The sequence below is a fragment of the Bos taurus genome, chromosome 19 (assembly GCF_002263795.3).
Source record: "Bos taurus isolate L1 Dominette 01449 registration number 42190680 breed Hereford chromosome 19, ARS-UCD2.0, whole genome shotgun sequence".
NCBI classification, from domain to species: domain Eukaryota; kingdom Metazoa; phylum Chordata; class Mammalia; order Artiodactyla; family Bovidae; genus Bos; species Bos taurus.
Window position 1 is genome coordinate 15,413,410 of NC_037346.1, and position 8,277 is coordinate 15,421,686.

Consider the following 8,277-nt stretch of genomic DNA (forward strand, 5'->3'; position numbering starts at 1 on the left):
AGATCATTCTGTCGTTTTTGAGATTGCATCCAAGTACTGCATTTTGGATTCTTTTGTTGACTATGATGGCTACTCCATTTCTTCTGAGGGATTCCTGCCCGCAGTAGTAGATATAATGGTCATCTGAGTTAAATTCACCCATTCCAGTCCATTTTAGTTCGCTGATTCCTAGAATGTCAACATTCACTCTTGCCATCTCTTGTTTGACCACTTCCAATTTTCCTTGATTCATGGACCTGACATTCCAGGTTCCTATGCAATATTGCTCTTTACAGCATCAGACCCTTGCTTCTATCACCAGTCACATCCACAGCTGGGTATTGTTTTTGCTTTGGCTCCATCCCGTCATTCTTTCTGGAGTTATTTCTCCACTGATCTCCAGTAGCATATTGGCCACCTACAGACCTGGGGAGTTTCTCTTTCAGTATCCTATCATTTTGCATTTTCATGCTGTTCATGGGATTCTCAAGGCAAGAATACTGAAGTGGTTTGCCATTCCCTTCTCCAGTGGACCACATTCTGTCAGATCTCTCCACCATGACCCGCCCGTCTTGGGTTGCCCCACGGGCATGGCTTAGTTTCATTGAGTTAGACAAGGCTGTGGTCCTAGTGTGATTGGATTGACTAGTTTTCTGTGAGTATGGTTCAGTGCGTGCCCTCTGATGCCCTTTTGCAACACCTACTGTCTTACCTGGGTTTCTCTTACCTTGCTGCTTGCTGCTCTTTGCCTTGGTTTCAGTGAATCTGGGGGACTGGATGGGAGTATCACATAATTCTCTTATGTATGTTGACCCCAGAAATGCACTCAAGTCTCTTTTAGCAAAAGTTAGTTGTTTTGTACTGAAGAGACCCTTTACGTTATCTAGTCTGCTACTTCTGGAAGCAATACAAGAGGACATTTTGAAAAACTCTGACATAGAAAATGACACATTAGCTCTCATGGCCCAGTTTAATGGCCCTCTCTCCATTTCATCCAGAATAATAATAACAAGGAGTATCATGACAATAGAAGCTGAGTCACAGAGAAAATCTGGAAGTTAGTCAAGTTTACAGGGGTCAGAGGTATCTGTGGGTTGGGGGCAGGGACTAGGGAAACTGATTTGAAGGATGAGAGATCAATAGCTCTTGTAACCCATATAGCAGCCAAATTTGTCCCATTTCTCAGCCAGGTGTCTATTCTAGTGTCCCATATGTAGCACCTTGCAAATGTGTCTTCAGTTGCTAGGGAACTTACCCTTGTGAACCGAAATCATATTTAAGTTTAAGCTGCTTGTCTTTCTGTGTGTATATGCATGAGAGACACACACACGCACACATGCACGCACACACACACACACACACGCACACACACACACACAAAGGAGAGCGACTGGGGAAACATATTTTGGCTCTTCCCCTCTCTTCTCTTGCCTGTTCTTTTTCCTGGGGCCTCAGCATCACCCTCACTTTCTGGGTCTCTGGGTACACCCCTCCCTTAGTTCCTGTAAGCCCAGGTGTGTGGAGGTGGCTGTGATTCCTCCTGCCCAATAAGCTATTGAGATATGTGACCTCCTGCTGATGCCTGGGGGTGATGTTGCCCAGCTACAGTTGCTGGGGGAACCTCAAGTTAGAATTTCTTCACTTCAGGGTATATAAAGTCTCAATCACTCTGGTGAATTAATATCACTTTTCCCTGGCTAAATGTGAAACCATATAAGTGAATGTCTGCTTCTGGGATGATTGAAGTTAGAGCATTCTTGCTTGGATCCTGTCAATCACCCTTCCCTCCTCTCTGCTGAGTGTGTTCAAGCCGCAGAGCTCAAGTGGGAGTCTTGAAGGAAATAAAGAGAAATGACTGGCAGCCCTCTGAGCAGCTCCTATCAGGTGGCAGATACATCCAGAGAGGCCTTCTGGTCTGATGACAGAATTAGTCCCCATTAGTCTTCCACAGGCTGATGGAAGATACATAACTTCTAGCCTAAGGAAGCTCCTGGTATGATGGGAAAGATCTATGTCCTGCTTGAAGTAAGCTTCTGGACTGATGCGGAAGACCTAGTGCCTGCCCTGGAGAACCTCTGGTTCAAAGAGAAAGACACCCTCCCCTGGAAGATGGAAAACGTGATGAACCATGCTGTTCTCAGGTATCCTATTGGGTAGGATCAGGCTGGCTGGGGGTGGCTGTTGACTAGTATTGACATGTGTCCTTGAGAAAGTACACTGAGTGCCTTTCTTACAAATAAGGTCTATGAACCCCAGCTGAACCCTCACTGTCCCTGGAAAATGCTGACCACCCCTTCCCGACCTCACCTCAAGGCTCTTCTGAGTTTTTCCCCGTTCTTGACAAGTCCTGCAACCCCTGTCTTGACTTCCCTATTGAAATTATAAGCATAGAAAATTGGATAGAATGTTGAGTACTCACAATTGAGTCTTTGGCATAGAGATTCTACAATTGTTAACATTTTGCTGTATCTCTTTCATCAAATACCTCTCCATATATCTAGTATTCAATACATCTTATTTCTGGTATATTTTAAAGCAAAATGCAGGCCATCAGTATACTGCATTCCAGACACTTCAGCATGCATATAATTAAGTAAAATTAATATTTGCATGTGTTTTTTTGGTGCATATGTATGGGGGAGGGGTGTTACACTTACATGTATGAAACTATAAAATGCACAAATCACAAGTGTATTTTCTGAGATTTCACAAATACTTTGTATGTGTAACCCCAATCCATATAAAGTTATGGAACATTTCTATCAGCTAGGAAATCTGTTCATACCCCCTTTCTAGTCAATCGTTGCTCTCATCCTGCAGAAGTAATCCATTTTTATTTTTAAAAAAAACTTTCTAAAATTTCACATAAATGGAATCAAATAATATGCACTCACATTTTTGAGGTCCATCCATTTACTTATTTTTGGCTGCACTGGGTTTCTGTTGCTTTGTGTGGGCTTTCTCTAGCTGCGGCGAGTTGGGGCTACTCTTCGTTGCAGGGCATGGGCTTCTCATCGCGATGGCTTCTCCTGTGGAGCGCAGGCTCTAGGTGAAAGGGCTTCAGTGGTTGTGGCTCCTGGGCTCTAGAGCACAGGCTCAGTAGTTGTGGTGCACGGGCTTAGTTGCTCCACGGCATGTGGACTCTTCCTGGACCAGGGATCGAACCAATGTCCCCTGCATCGGGTTCAAATCCACCATGCCACCAGGGAAGTCCAAGATTCATTCATTTTGTTGCATGTGTTAATACTTTGTCCCTTTTGTATCATCAGGAAGTGGTTAACAATTTGTGTATCCATCTGTCTTCATGAGCAGTTTATTTGAGGTTGTTTTCCAGGGGTTACCATAAATGAAGTGGCCATGAATGTTCTTGTACACATCTTGTTGTGGACCTATGTCTTCCTTTCTTTTGGGTGAATGCCTGGAAGTGGAATTGCTGGGTCGTAGAGCAGACATGCGTTCAGTCCACCTAACTTATTGTGAAAAGTCTGTTCAAACATCTACCCTTCTTTTTCCTGGGTTGGTCATGTTTTATTTATTGCATTGTAGCTCTTTATATAGGAGAAGGCAACGGCACCCCACTCCAGTACTCTTGCCTGGAAAATCCCGTGGACGGAGGAGGCTGGTAGGCTGCAGTCCATGGGGTCACTAAGAGTCAGACACGACTGAGCGAATTCACTTTCACTTTCACTTTTCACTTTCATGCATTGGAGAAGGAAATGGCAACCCACTCCAGTGTTCTTGCCTGGAGAATCCCAGGGACGGAGGAGCCCAGTGGGCTGCTGTCTATGGGATCGCACAGAGTCGGACACGACTGAAGCGACTTAGCAGTAGCAGCAGCAGCAGAAGCTCTTTATATATACTTGATGCAAGTCCTTTAATGGAGTGTTCTGCACTGTCTTCTACTAGTCTGTGACTTGTTATCCATTTTATTTTTTGAACAGGAAGTTGGGTGTATTGGTGGGCGTGAGTAAGGAGGGAGCAGTGCCAAAGCCCTTAAGAGTGCAGGGCTCACCATTCATCTATGGGATCATGACTAGGAAGGTATTTGACCCCATAGGCACCCAGGATGAGCCACTTTTCAGCTGCCATAGCTTCAAATTCATCTGCATTGCACTTGGTAAAGCCCCACTTCTTGGAGACATGGATCTCCTGGCAACTGGGGAACTTGAACCAGGCCCTGTGTAGAACCTCAACCATGCTTCTGGTCCTGCAGCTTGGGGTGACGGACTTGAGGACTTGGAAAATGTGGACCCTGGTCACTGTGTGCCCTGGAGCTTTCTGAAGACACCTGAATACCTGTCTGAAGCATTGCCTGGTGACAACATGAAGTCAGACATAAATGTTCATTGGAAAGCATGGTCTCTAGGGTCTCTTAGGGCAGTCTATGCAAGCAACAGGTTGTATACACTATTGAGGAGGCTGCTGTTTGCAGCCATTGCATATCATCCTTTTCTTAATTATGTTTTTGATGAGCAGGAGTTATAAATTTTTATGAAAGCTACATCATCATATTTTCTTTTGATTATTATTACTTTTTGCCTCCTTTCTAAGAAACCTTTGCCTGTCTCCAGGTGATGAAGATATTCTATGTTTTCTTTTGGAAGTTATCTAGTTTTAGCTTTTGAGCTTAGATCTATGAAAGTCAAAGTATTAGTCGCTAAGTCATATCTGACTCATTGCGACCCCGTGGACTGTAGCCCGCCAGGCTTCTCTGTCCATGGGATTCTCCAGGCAAGAATACTGGAGGCGGTTGCCATTCCCTTCTTTAATCTTCCCAACTCAGGGATCAAACCTGGGTCAACTGCATTGCAGGAAGATTCTTTACTGTCTTAACCACCAGGGAACGATTCATCTCAAATTAAATTTTATGTATATTAGTGTAAGATAGAGGTTGATGTTCATGTTTTCTTATATTGATGGCCAGTTGTTGTAGCCACACCTGTTGAAAAGAACTGCTTTATTCATAGAATTACTTCAGTTCTTCCTTGAAAAGTCAAATGACCATTTAAATGTGGGTCTATTTCTGGGCTCTCTATTCTGTCCCATTGAATGACATGTCTCTCTTTGTACATCATAAAGTCTTGGTGACGGTGCACCGGTTTTATAGCAAGCCTTGAAATTAGGTAGTGTAAATTCTCCAACTTTACTTTCCTTTATCAAGATTACCTGGGGCATTCTAGGTCATTTGCATTTCCACGTACATTTTAGAATGAGCCTATAAATTTCTACAAATAAAGTCAGCTGGAAATTGGGATTAAGATTCTGTTGACTCTCTATGTCAAATTGGAGAGAACTGACATTTGAATAACATTGAGTCTTCTCATACAAGAACATTTATTTCAGTTCTCTTTAATTTATCTAGTATTTTGAGGGGATCATTTTCAATGTGTAGGTCTTACATATCTTTTGTTAAACTTATTCCTAAGTATTTTAATTTTTTTTGCCTTTTTAGTGTAAATGGAATTTTTAAAGATTTCACTTTCAACAGACATGTGGACACAGAGGGGGAAAAGGAGAGTGAAATGAATTGGGAGAGTAGCATTGGCATATACATCCTACTGTGTGTGAAACAGACAGCTAGTGGGAAGCTGGTGTACAGCATAGGGAGCTCAGCTCGGTGCTCTGTGATGACCCACAGGGGTAGGATGGGGTGGGTGGGAGAGAGATTCAAGAGGGAGTGGAAATTTAAAGAAATAAGAAAAAATAGATTTCATCTTCCAGTGGTTTGCTGCCGGTGTAGGGGAATACGATGGATCTATGAGTGTGGCTCTTTTATTCTGTGACTTTGCTCAATTCAGTTCTTAGTTCTAGTTGCTATTTTATAGATTCCTAGGGTTTCTCAGAGAAGGCAATGGCACCCCACTCCAGTACTCTTGCCTGGAAAATCCCATGGACGGAGGAGCCTGGTGGGCTGCAGTCCATGGGGTCGCTAAGAGTCAGATACAGCTGAACGACTTCACTTTCACTTTTTCACTTTCATGCATTGGAGAAGGAAATGGCAACCCACTCCAGTGTTCTTGCCTGGAGAATCCCAGGGACGGGGGAGCCTGGTGGGTTGCCTTCTATGGGGTCGCACAGAGTCGGACATGACTGAAGCGACTTAGTAGTAGTAGGGATTTTCTACAGAAACAATTATGCAGTTTTCGTATATAGTTTTACTTCTTCCTTTCTGATTTTTGTGCTTTTTATTCTTTTATCTTGTCTTGTTGCCCTAACTAAAACCTCCAATGAAGTGTTAAATAGAGGTAGTGAAGTGGCCAGCAGCCTTGCTGTGTTCCTGACCTTAAGGGGAATGGCTATTAAACCACATTGAATATGATGTTAGCTGTAGGTTTTTCATAGATGTCCTTTCTCAGATTGAATAAATTCCTTCTCCTCCTAATTTTCTTTAAAACATATGAACAGGCATTGGGTTTTATAAAAACAATCATCTGGGTTTTCTTCTTTATTCTGTTAATACAGTGAATTATATTGAGTGTTCAGACAATTTTTCATTCTCAGGACAAACCTTGGTCATGATGTATTTTTATTTTTGTGTATTGCTGGATTTTACTTGCTCGTAATCTGTTAAGGATTTTTGACTTAAGTTTGTGGTGGATATTATTTTGTCATTTTCTGCCTCTTTTTGTAATTTCTCTGTCAGGTTTTAATATCACAGTTAATCTGGCATCATGAAACAACTTAGAAATATTCATCTTCCTCCATTTTCTGAGTTTGTGTAGGATTGACAATATTTATTTCTCTCATATTTGATGAAATTCATAGTGAAATCATCCATGTGGAAATTTTGTTTATGGGAAGATTTTTGACAAAAAATTCCCTTTATTTAATAGATATAGGGCTATTTATCTTTTTCTATTTTATCTTGTGTCAGTTTTAGAAACTTGTATTTCTCAAGGAATGTATCCAGTTTGTTTAAGGTGTTTATGGTGTTCTTGTTTACCTTTCTCATGTCTATAGGAAATGCAGTAATAGTCCCTCTTTTGTTCCTGATATTAGGAATTGTGTTTTTTTCCCTTGATAATCTAGCTTGGCTGGGCCCCTTAACCCTCCCTAGTTTTTTTGGGTTTAATGAATGTCCCTGCCTCTGACTTTTCTGGAAAGGCCATGGGTGGACTTCCTAGGCCTGTCAGTTCCCACCCCCTAAATCAAAGTGTTTTGCCTTTTTTTTTTACTTTCTTCCTTCCCTCCTACCTTGAAGGAAGAATTGTCCTTGATTTTCTCCAGTCGAACTTTCCTCTTATATGTCTGATTCCAAACCCATACTGTAAACTCCTATCTTTTGCCCTTTCCGGTTACCACACCCCAATGTAACGCTCTTCTTGACCCTTCCCTCTTTCTGTATTATGATCCACACTGTTGTCCAGGCCACGGTCCCTTGAGGCATCTCCAGCCTCAATTCTGGATCTGATAGTCTTGAATATCAGAGAGACTTATAAGTCTAGGATGTGACATAGCTTTTCACTCACTGGTGTTTTTCTCACGCTTTCCTTTCAGACAGAGTATGTTTTCCCCTAGCTTCCTGGAAATCTACTCAATTGATGAGTACCTTGGCTTCCCTGGTGGCTCAGATGGTAAAGCATCTGTCTACAATGTGGGAGACCCGGGTTCAATCCCTGGGTTGGGAAGATCCCCTGGAGAAGGAAATGGCAATCCACTCCAGTACTATTGCCTGGAAAATCCCATGGACAGAGGAGCCTGGTAGGCTACAGTCCATGGGGTCACAAAGAGTTGGACATGACTGAGCGATTTCACTTTCTTTCTCACTCACTTTCTCCTTGAAGCCCGGTGAAATCAATCATTTCCTGGTTCAGCAGCTACTTGGACAGATAATGTGGGTAAAGCAGCTGTTACATGTCATTGCATGTATTTGGGATGTCTTTGCTACCCCCACTGATACTACAAAGTCCTTAGGGGCAGGAACCATGTCTGTTCATATTATTTTTTTCAGTATTTATTTATGTGGCTGCACAGGGTCTTAGTTGTGGCACGCAAGACCTTCAGTCTTTATCATGGCATGTGGGTCTTTAGTTGCAGTGTGTGGGATCTTGTGGGATCTAGTCCCCCAACCAGGGATAGAACTGCGGCCCCCTGCATTGGAAGCACGGAATCTTAGCCATTCTTTAGTCCTCATATTTTTTTCCATTAGTTTTTCTTGCTTTATTTTTCTCCCTTTTATTTTGGCATAAACATTTTTCCCCCCGCAAAAATCCTCAACAAAATACTAGCAATCTGAATCCAGCAATACACTAAAAGGATCATATACCATGATCAAGTGGGTTCATCCCAGGGAGGCAA

The 8,277-nt window shown here is 42.5% G+C and overlaps 1 pseudogene; it reads right to left on the minus strand.

Moving 5' to 3' along the window:
• Positions 1–4,333: 4,333 nt before the first annotated feature.
• LOC112442798 (uncharacterized) lies at positions 4,334–4,455 on the minus strand (annotated as a pseudogene).
• Between the last annotated feature and the right edge of the window lie 3,822 nt (positions 4,456–8,277).